This window comes from Mustela nigripes, chromosome 1, assembly GCF_022355385.1.
Source record: "Mustela nigripes isolate SB6536 chromosome 1, MUSNIG.SB6536, whole genome shotgun sequence".
Taxonomy (NCBI): Eukaryota; Metazoa; Chordata; class Mammalia; order Carnivora; family Mustelidae; genus Mustela; species Mustela nigripes.
In genome coordinates this window covers 82,087,406-82,099,583 of record NC_081557.1, presented here as the reverse complement: position 1 = coordinate 82,099,583, position 12,178 = coordinate 82,087,406, and positions in this window count along the sequence as shown.

Below are 12,178 nucleotides of genomic sequence, written 5' to 3'. Positions count from 1 at the left end.
AACTCAGCTACCTCCCTTGGCAACCACCAGTGCTCACATAGTCCAGGAATAAAAAAACCTCATGCAGGTGGAAAGATAGGAGGCCTTTATGGGGAGAGAAACTAAAGATGATGGAACACTTTGCTAGAGAGTGGCAAAAGTACAGATTCCTTATTACTCAAAACAGCTCTGGGCCTGAGGCCCTAGGAAAATTAGGCTACCCTCTCATTCCAACAGCTCATGGCAGATGAATGGCTGCTGTGGACAGGGGAGTAAGGAAAATGTGCTTGTCTTCCAAGGAATACTTATAAAATAATTGGTGAGGGTATCCTAGGGTTATTTTGAATGTATAAACTGTTTATTTTTGCAGTGCTGATTAAGAAGTCATGGAGAAGGCTAATGTACTTGGGTTCAGTATTTATTGCTTCTAAGAGGCTGAACGTCAGGTTCATGGCTGTGCAGCCATCCTCTTTCTGGAATAGATATTGTTCCCCAGCACATCCCCAATGACACAAGGCCATACCATCTCACCCCATTTCCTCTCTTTCAAACTTACTGGGTACAGCAGTAACTGAGCATCTTTCTTGAAGCCCATGGCTGGAAAAAAGTTTAGGGTAGTACTCACATGCGGTATCTCAAAAGAATCTCTTGTACTCATTCTCACTAATTGGTTGGAGGAGGGAGCAACTGTTTTCAATCAACTTTGCATTAAATTGAACTTGTCCTTGCATCAAGGCCTAATGAGAAAGATTATTTTTTCTGAAAAAAAATTATCATAACATAACAAATAGTAGTGAATACAAAAATATCTTCATTTTTGTAAAGTGTAAAAACAATGTGAAATCCGCCAAATAATATTAGTATCCACAGTTAACACTTAATTAATGCTTACTAGGTGGGAGGCATTGTTCTGAGTGCTTTATAGGGATTATCTTATCAATTCTCAGAATGATCATTCTACGTGAATCAACATCATGATTCCTATTTACAGATAAAGCAACAGAAGCACAAAAGTTAAGTGTCTTGGACAAGATACTTAAGTGGTGAAACTAGTGAACATCTGAAGCTGCAATGTTGAACACAGGCAAATTTGAGTGAGAGCCTGTCTTTTGGACTCTGCTGTAAGAGGCCATCTTCTTGTTTTTACCATAAACACTAAAAATAGAGCAAACCAATGCAGTCAAGATCTCAGCAGTAGGTGGAAGGCCCCTCTCCAGATTTGTTCCTTCTTTGGGTGCTCTGTCTCAGCCCTAGGGGTAATCACTGTTCCCCGCATTTACTATGCCTGTATCATTAGCGTTCTCTTCCCCTTACTATTATTTCAGTGTCCCATTATCACGAACATTTCTTTATCATAAACATTCCCTGTTCAGATCACAGTGTTTTCTGTCTGTTGGCAGATTGGGTTGGATCCATTCCTGATCTCATTTTTTACTACTTCTACTTTTGCTTATTCTGCTTCAGCCACTTGACTCCTTGCCATTCCTCAAATATATCCATGTCCCTACCTCATAATTTTTGCACTTGCTTTTTCCTCTGCCTGGAAAGCTCTTCCTCCAGATATGCATATAACTTTCTCTCTTACGTCCTGAGAGTCGTGACATGCATGCTACCTGCTCTGTAATATCTTGCTTAAATGTCACAATCTCAAGGATAACTCTTTTGACCCCCATTTGATCACCATCCCTACCATAGTTTCTGCCCTGTTTTATTTTTTTCTCCATAGCATTTTTCATACTGTCATACTATGTGTGTTATTCTTTTGTTATTTATTATCTGCTTTACTTCCCACCCTAGAATATAAGCTTCCTGAAGGATTGTTTATTATTTTGTTCATTGCTGTATTCTCAGAACCTAGCACAACAGCCAACACATGGTATGCACTAAGTAGTTATTTTTTTTGATAAATGGATGTTTTAAGGTAAAAACAAATCAGTTGTGTGGAAAGCACAATTATTTTTGATACTGCTAAAAGAGAAAAAATTCTCCTGAACCTATAGTTTCCAATAGAGATATACTTTATTACTTATTGAACAATATCTTTAGCAATATATCAGTAAGCACATCAAGGAATTTCATATTATATTATAATAACCTCTCTTAAAATAAACCGACATCTACAAAAGTGTTATCCAGTAAACAGTACTGTGAACCTCACACAAATTTTTTAAAATAAAGCTATTTTATAATATATCAATTTTTAATAATCTCTTTTAAAACTTTTCAAGAACTTCTTCTTATGAAAGTTAAATATAATGTGTATAAATTTATTTTACTCTGTTCCAGTAACACGCATAATAAAACAATACTCTATCTCTTCTCTTGCCAAGATGAACTATGGTTTTCTGATTTTATTACCTAGTTTTTTACTCTTACAACTTTGAGTTTTCCCATTATCATGGGCCAATTTGTCACTTATGTTCACAGGTGCTTCTCAAATCCCCTCTCCAAGACATAGAGTACTGTAGCTCTAACTCCACTCCTTGTGATAACCTCATATCATAGCACAGAGGATATATGGAAGCTTTCTCTTTCATCTACCACAGTCTTCTTAATCCAGTATTTCACATTCATACCGAAGCATACTTTTGATACTTAGTTTTATTTTCTACAGCCTCCCTTAATTATCCCAGGGATACATTTTAGAACATACCCCATCTCTCAAATGATTGCCAGCAAAAATGATTCAGATTTGTGTTTACACAGACTAAAATATTTCACAGAAAAATATAGAAAAGTAGATTTCTGTATCCTGAGACGTCATGTAAGAATAACTTGCTCTGTAGTAGGAATGAGCATATTTACTATAGCTACAAAAAGATTTTAGATTGTGTAGAAATTATTCTGATGCAGAAATATGAGAAAGCTTCTTGGAGGAGATTATAGGATATTCAGCATCTTTTTAACACCAAAGCATCTCGAGTTTTCACATCAACATTCTTCTCACTTCCAAGATAAGAATGTCTCCAGAAAGCCCAGATATAGCTCTTCTGGTTCATATAGATCTCAATATAAAAGACCAAACTTTATGCTCTACTAAAAAATAAATTAACAATTTACAAATGGATAAAGTGATTAAAATAGCATTATCTTTTGATTAAAGCAGATATCAAGTGGTATGGGTTTGTAGAAAATTGAATAATGACTGATAAATTCTGCACAGAGCTTTCTCGCTGAAATCACTTTCTTTCACAGTCTAGAGACACTGCCTGTATCTCATAGAAATGTCAGATCATTCCACGTTTTCCTTCCTAAGAGATCCATTCCTTATGAGCTCAATGTCCCCTTGTGTGAGTTTTGTTAATCACATAATGATCTATTATATTTGGTATTTTCCCAAGCACATGTGACTTCCATAGTAAACTTAATGAGGAACACGACTCACTCCCACCAACTTGCCAATGAAGAGTGACACAGAAGACAAAGTGGTTCTACAGAGGAAGACAGCACAGGCAGCAGGATCTGAAGCCCAGTGCGAAGAACAACCCCAGTGAACACCGCTCCATAAAATTTCTGAATTATACAGACACTGTGATTTGTCATTAAACATAAGGCAGGATTCCATTAAACTTTTTTTTAACACTTTTATACTACCAGGCAATTTAAAGGGTAAGAGGAGTGTTGATTTTATACAATAAGACTACTAGGGGCACCTGGGTAGCTCAGTGGGTTAAAGCCTCTGCCTTCAGCTCAGGTCATGATCCCAGGATCCTGGGATTGAGCCCCACATCAGGCTTTCTGCTCAGCAGGGAGCCTCCTTCCTCTTTCCTCCTCTCTCTCTACGGGCTTCTCTGTCTACTTGTGATCTCCATCTGTCAAAAAAATAAATAAAATCTTAAAAAAAATAAGACTACTAAAAATCATATCTGCTTAGGAAAATTCCTTTAAGGGATTGTCTTGTAAGCCTTGTCTAGTGGCCAGTGGGCATACAGCTATATGAAGAATTGTTTGACTTCTCATACAGAAACTTGGGGTTCACTTTTCCTAGGGAAAAAAAATGGCCATCTTAGAAGAAAACTGAATTTCAAGTCAACTGGAAAATTGGAAATAAGTTTCATGACAAGAATACATATAATTAAAATTACTATAACTGTCCATAAATGAGCTATAGATACAGACAACAAAAATATATGCAAGAAGTGTATATCTATATACGTATATATGTGTATGTACTGTACATATACATATATGTGTACATATGTAGTACATATATACATGTATATACATAGATGAGTTATATATAACTGAGAGATTCTTATTCAGATTATATGGGAAGGGTAACTTTAAACCTGAAAGAGAATGTCAAGTGTAGGAAGATAATCCCACCAACCTTTCATAAGTGTGCGCTCTGGCAAGAGGTCAAAAGGAAAAAGTTATTCCTTTCAATGTCACTTTTGTTGGTTGGCTGGATTACTGGCCACCGTGATATGGATTTTTCATAGATATCCTTTACAATGTAATTTAGTGGTACCCTTCCACTAATACCAAAGCAGCTTCTTACTAATATGGGGTGTTGGCCAGGGGACTTGCTGTAGTCAATGAAATATTGTTTGTGATACTAGAGGATGGCTTAGATGTACTTCTAAACTTTGGGCTCTGAGGCTCCTGAAATACTGTTAGAAAACCACACCCCCAAGTAACCACTGCTAGTGATTCAGCCAGGGCCAAGGAACCAAAACAAGGCACAAAGTGGACTTGAACCTATCCTGAGGCTGGCAGTATGAAATGGAGCTCTTCCTATATTTTACTGATCTATTGACAAGAAAATAATTTTTTTTCCACTACAAGTCACTGAGTTTCTCATCGAGTAAATAAAATCCCAAACCTAGCCATAATTACTTGGCCACCAATAATTTCTACGTCCCTGAACTCATATCAAAAAGAAGTAGATCATTAAAGCAGGACAGCTGCATCCTTCCTAATGCCCCCTTCAATTGTGGCCAAGTGGGATATTGGATATGAAATATCCTCCCAGAAATCAGACCTAGGACAATATGATTAGCTGACCAAGGAGCTCCTTGTGAACTGTAGTAATTACAATAAAGGAGAAATATAAGGTGATAAGAAATATTTGAAATAGGGACGCCTGGGTGGCTCAGTTGGTTGAGCGGCTGCCTTTGGTTCAGGTCATGATCCCAGCATCCTGGGATCAAGTCCCACATCGGGCTCCTTGCTCCGCGGGGAGCCTGCTTCTCCCTCTGACTCTGCCTTCCACTATGTCTGCCTGTGCTCACTCTGCTCTCGCTCTCTCTCTCTGACAAATAAATAAATAAAATCTTTAAAAAAAAAAAAGAAAGAAATATTTGAAATATAATTGGAACTTCACTATGTGCAGTAGATAGGTGCAAGCAGTTCACTGATTAATGAACCAAAATAGAAGACAGCATGGCTTGAAAATAGGGACTAACATTTGTGAAGGGGGAATGAAGTAAGACCAGAGTTGTGGGGTGGAGCCAAAGTGCATTATTTATTCTGAAAGCTAAGGTATGGCTAGAGTATATTTTATAGTCAGAATTCTTTAAGGACAAACAGTTTATTGAGAATGACTCAACCCACATGATGAAGTGATCATATCTAATTTCATAAATAATTTACTTATGCAGAGTAACAAAAGTAATTTTTAAATTTAAGACAGGAGAAGCCATTTCTACTTTGACCACTTCCATTTCTTTTTAGATATGGAAAAGGCCTAGCAGAATAATTTCTATATAGCAAGGGCTCAGCATCATTGACAAATGAGTGAATGAATGAATATACAGTATTGCTATGGTAATTGAATTCAATCCCATCACATTTAGGACCAAAGGCTAATAGAAATTTCCTTTTGCTAGTAGTGTCTGAATCCCTTTCTTTGTTTCATGTGGCCTAGAATAATTGTCCCTTTGTTCTAATTTTTTTAGTACCAGTTGCATCTTTTTATGTTTATGTACATAAAAAGATATAATTAAGTACCTGAGTATAGGTACTCAGAATTCAAGCCTAAAAACACACAAAAAAAATTCAATTAACATTTTTATGACTCTACGCTAAGAACTTCTTAATTGATTATATATAATTTTATTCTCCTTCAAAACATGCTCTGCAAGCAGTGGAGGTTGTTGCTGGCAACTTGTGTGTACCATGCTGCTACTGTTTATCTTTTTGAGTAGCAAGAAGCAGAGGGATTTTTACCTTTAGCAGGAAAAGAACTAAGGACTCGATTTTAAAATGAAATTGAGAGTTTCTAAATCTTTAGGGTGGAGAACAACTCCAGGTGAATTATGAATCATCCTTATTTCCATTTTCTGCATCATGTTCAAAAAGTTAGTGCCTCATCACATCTCCCCATTCTCAGTTCTGCCTGTCAGAAGAAAATGTAAAACCATAATGTAAGGATACCTGAAAAACTCTGGCCACAAAGCAGTAAAATTTTTTTAAAGATTTTATTTATTTATTTGACAGAGAGATCATAAGTAGGCAGAGAGGCAGGTAGAGAGAGGGGGGAAAGCAGGCTCCCAGTTAAGCAGAGAGCAGAGAGCCAGATGTGGGACTTGATTCCAGGACCCTGAGATCATGACCCAAGCCAAAGGCAGAGGCTCAACCCACTGAGCCACTCAGGTGCCCCAGCAATAGAATTTTTTTTAAAGCAAGACAAATCTTATTTAATATGAAGTAATAACAAAAAATATACTAATGTACATCTGAGGTCTAGCATTAAATAGATAAAGTCTAAAAAAGTACAAGACAATACTAACAAACTATTTTTTTAAACCTGGCAGGTACAACAAAGAATAAACTATAAATTCTAGATATCAAAAAGAATCATTGAAAATAATAAATTGCTGAAAAAGCAGAATAGACTAAAAAGAGTATAAGACTAATAAATTATATAAGTATTAATAAATAGCTCACATTAGAGCAATGAGAGATGAAGAGAAGGAAAACATGAAAAAAGCTGAGAAAGAGGTTAAGAAAAAGGAAAGCTTGTATAAGAAACATTAAGATATATCCTCAAGGAATATCAGGAAAAAAAAGAAAGGAGGGGAGAAAATATTCATGAAGATAATGGTGATGAAATATTCACAAATGATGAAATACCTGAATAGTCAGATTCAAGAAGTATAGTACACTTAAATCCTGAACAAAAAAAGTAAACATAAATACACCCAAAAATAAGTCAAGGTACTCTACATTCACCTAAAAAAAAAAAAAAAAAAAAAAGTAAAAGATTGTAAGAACAGCCTAATGGAAAGATAATTTACTCACAAAATATCCCCTATAAAAAACTGACAGAAGACTTCTTCACAATGAAAAACTATTGCAATACTCAGTCTAGAGTTTTATACCTAGCTACACTGTCATTCATTCAAGAGTGAAAATAAAATTTTAAAAAGAGATAGCTCACTGAAAGTGTGTGTGTGTGTGTGTGTGTGTGTGTAAATTTCAAGGAGAAAATTGAACCCAGAACAAAATAATGTGAAAAAAAGAGCAATAGTGATAAGATTAAAAGGTAAAAATAAGCATTGAGTAAACATTGACTAATGATAAGTAATAATATCCTCACCAATGTGGACTATGTAAAAGAATATGAGCAAGGGACTGAAGATAGATCAGAGTGAAAGTGTGTGCTAAGAATTTGTACATTTTGGAGGATAGACATCATTTAACTTTCAAGTGCACTACATATGCTAAAAATTTAAAAATAATGACTAAACAAGTAGAAATGAGGTGTGTTACTTCCAAAGTCTCAGAAGAAATTAAGGAAAAAAGGAAAAATAATAGAATAAAAGAAAAATAAAAGTAAAAAGACAGTGTGACATAATGTGATAATAAATTCAAATATATCACTTATGACATGAGATTAAAATTTCTAGTTTAGAGACAAAGGTACTCAGACAAGTACCTTTATTATAAATTCTGCTTCTGATGATGCCAAACAGACCTACCATCTTGCTTATAGCAGCTTAAAACTGAGCAAAATACTGAAAACAGCCACCTGAAGAAAAACTTGAAATGCACCCAAAATTTGAAAGACCAGAAATGAGTGGATTTACTATCTGCATTGCTTAAGTTTTGACCAGCTGCAGTCTGCACAATACCTCAGGAAACAGAAACCTATCTAAAAACCTGCTGTGTATGTAATCTGAAGAATAAGAAAACAGATTTAAATGCACCTAGAGCTACTGTAAAGGATTACAAATAGACAACACTAATGCATATGGTAGATAGTAATCCAACTGTATCTTTAATCTTTAAATATAAATAGCATAAATGCACCATTTAAAAGACAGAGAATATTGGAGTGAATCAAAAATTAAGACCCAACTACGTGTTGTCTATAAGAAAACCATTTGTGATATAAAGATTAAAAATAAATGGATGGAGGGTCACAAGGTGGCTCAGTCAGTTAAGCATCCAACTCTAGATTTCAGCCCAGGGTCATGATCTCAGGATCATGAGATTGACCCCTGAGTCAGGCTCCAAGCATGGAGCCTGCTTAAGGGTATCTTTCACTCTTTCTCTCTCTCTCTCTCCCTCTCTCTCTCCTTCTGCCCCTCCCCATCACTGTTTCTCTCTAAAAAAAGACATTAAAAAATTAAAAGTAAATAAATGGATGGAGAATACAGTACAGTATCACTAATCAAAAGAAAAGAGGAGAAACTATATTAATATCAGACAGAACAAACTTCAAAACAGAAAAAAAGTAATCAGAGATAAAGAAGAGAATTATATAGTGATAAAGTGGTTAATTATCCAAGAAAATATAATAATCCTTAATGTGTATGCAACTAACATCAGAGAGTCAAACTGTATGAAGCGAAAACTAGAATTGGCCACAATCTGAAAAACATTGATAAAATATATCAGTTCCTTAAAAAAACATAATCTGCCAAAGCTCATACAAGAAGAAATAGACAATCTGAATAGGTCTATATCTACTAAAGAAATTAAATCAATAATTAATAACCTTCAAAAACAGAAAACACCTGGCTAGATGGATTCACTAGTGAACTCTACAAAATATTTAAGGAAGAAATTATAGTAATTATCTACAATTTCTTTTGGAGGACTGAAACAGAGGGAGTACTTCCTAACTGATGCTACAAAGCCAGAATTACCCTCATACCAAAATCAGACAATGACAAAGACAAGAAAAGTACAGACTAATATTCCTCATGAACACAGATGTAAAAATTCTCAAAAATGTTATGAGAATATAGTATGGACTTTCTTCAAAAAAGTTAAAAATATAACCAGCACATGATCTGTCAATTGCTTTACTGGATATATAGCCAAAGAAAATTAGATCAGCATCTTGAAGAGATAGCTGTACTCCCAGGTACAATACAGCATTATTCATGGTAGTGAAGATATGGAAAGTTGTATATGTGGATATATATGTGTGTGTATATATATATACACACACACATAAGACATTTTATTATTTATTTTTTTATTTTTTTATCACCACTTCCTCATATCAGGGAGATCATATGATAGTTGTCTTTCTCCGCTTGACTTATTTCGCTAAGCATGATACGCTCTAGTTCCATCCATGTTGTCGCAAATGGCAAGATTTCATTTCTTTTGATGGCTGCATAGTATTCCATTGTGTATATATACCACATCTTCTTGATCCATTCATCTGTTGATGGACATCTAGGTTCTTTCCATAGTTGGATGTTCACCTAGGAAAATGTAAACATAAAGTTTATAGCATATACATGTAAAATATATAACACTAACAGGAAGGGAGAAGTAGAAGCATTTTACTATAAGCTTCTTATACTGTACATGATGTGTGTGATGTCACTTGAAATTAAACTGTGTAAGGGCACCTGGGTGGCTCAGTTGGTTGAGCATCAATACTTGATTTTGGCTTAGGTCACAATCTGGGGGTCATGGGATCAAGCCCCAAATCAGTTTCACAGTGCAGAACCTGCTTGAGATTCTCTCTCTTCTCTCCCTCTGCCCCTCCCCCTGGTCTCATGTGCTCTAAACAAACAAACAAACAAACAAATAAATACAAAAAGTCTTTAAAGGGGAAAAAAAAAGAAAACTGAGATAAAGTAAAAATGTATACTAAAAAAAAAAAAAATCCAATGAATATAGTTACTAAACCAACAAAAGAGATCAAATGAAGTGCTAAAAAAAATATTCAATCCAAAAGGAGGCAGGAGAAAGAGATAAGGGAACAAAAAACAGATGGAACAAATAAAAAGCATATGGTGAAATGGTAACCTTATCAATAATCACATTAAAGGCAAATTTTCTAATCACCTTAATTTTAAAAACCAAGATTGTCAGACTGGATAAAAAGTAATATTCAATTTTATGGCAAACTTTAAATATGAATTCACAAATAGGTTAAAAATAAAATGATCAAGTAATAGATACAATGCTAACCTTAATCAAAAGAAAGTTGGAATGGCTATATTAATAACAGACAAAATGTATTACAGAACATATTATATTACTAGGAGCAAAAAACTACAATCACATCATTTTTAAATGAAGAAGGGTCAATTCATCAAAAGGGCATAATAATCCTAAATGTTTATACACATAATAACAGAACTTTAGAATACATAGAGCAAAAACTGGTAAAACTGAAGGAAGAAATCAACACATCTATAATTATGGTAGATTTTAACATTGCTCTTTCAATAATGAGTAGAATAGACAAGTCAATAAAAATATAGATGACTGGAACAATACTACTATCCAACTTGACCTAACTGACAATTACAGAACATTTTACCTAACAAGTATAAAATAAACAAAAATAAGCCAAAATAAACCATTCTTTTCAAATTTATATGGAACATTTACCAAGGCAGACCATATTTTGGGCCAAAACAAAATCTCAATAAACTTAAAAAGAATCAAGTCATGGAAAGTCTGTTCTCTGATGACACTGGAATTAAAAATCAGTAACAAAAATATCTCAAGAAAAAAAAAATCTCAAGAAAGTCTCCAAATATTTGGAAACTAAATAACACACTTCTAACTAACACAATGGACACCAAATAAATTAAAAGGTAAACTAGAAAACATTTTTAACTGAATGAAAATAAGAACACATTTCAAAATTTGTGGGATGCTGTTAAAGCAGTACTTAAGAAGAAATTTCTAGCACTAAGTACCTATCTTCAAAAAGAAAAGGGTGTTGGGGTGCCTGGGTGGCTCAGTTTTTTAAGCATCCATGTCTTGATTTCAGCTCAGGTCGTGATCTCAGGTTCCAGAGACTGGACCCTCCATTAGGCTCCCTACTCAGTATGGAATCTGCTTGTCCCTCTCCTTTGGCTCCTCTCCCCACTCATGATCTCTTTCTCTCCATGCTAAAATAAATAAGTAAAATCTTTTAAAAAAGAAAAAAGAAAAGAAAGAAGAGGTCTTAAATGAATATCCTCAGCTTCCACTTAAGAAGCAAAAGACCAAATTAAATACAAAGTAATCAAAAGAAAAGAAATAATAAAGATCAAAGCAGAAATGGATGGAATAGGAAATAGAAAAACAATAAGGAAAATTTAATAAAACCAAAATCTGGTACTTTGAAAAATTTAATAAAATTGATATACCTATAGCCTATGAGTCATGTCTTTTTATTTCCTATGTTTCTGATACTTTGACTCTGAGGCTTTGCTGGCCCTAGAGAGATTGCCCCTCCCTGGGCCATCCAATTCCTGGGGATAGTAAACAATTCATCTGAGAGCACACCTTTCACAGGCAAACTAACCAATTCAGAACCCAAACCTCAATCCCCATTTCATGGGGCACTCAAAGGACTCACATCTTGACCATTATTCCCTTGGTCCTAATCAGCCCAGGGCCTAAAATAAGACAATTAGAGATGGTCCTTACCTAGAGACTGTTGAAATTATTCAAACTATCCAACCCTAAATTTACTTGCATGGCTTTGTCTATTTTTTCTTGTAGAAACCAGAAAAAAGGCTCTTGCCCACATTTCTACCTTGCTCCTTCTGCCTCCTGACCCATCCTGGTGTTTTTATAGGTAGCCCTTTATGGTGTGCTATTCCCACTTTGCTTGGAAATTGTGAAAACAAAGTAGCTTTTCAGTGGTAATCATTTCTTGATCTGTTGGTCTTACCATATTGAAATAAAGATAAAACCCACATTTTTTTAAATTTTCAGCATAACAGTATTCATTATTTTTCACCACACCCAGTGCTCCATGCAATCCGTGCCCTCTATAATA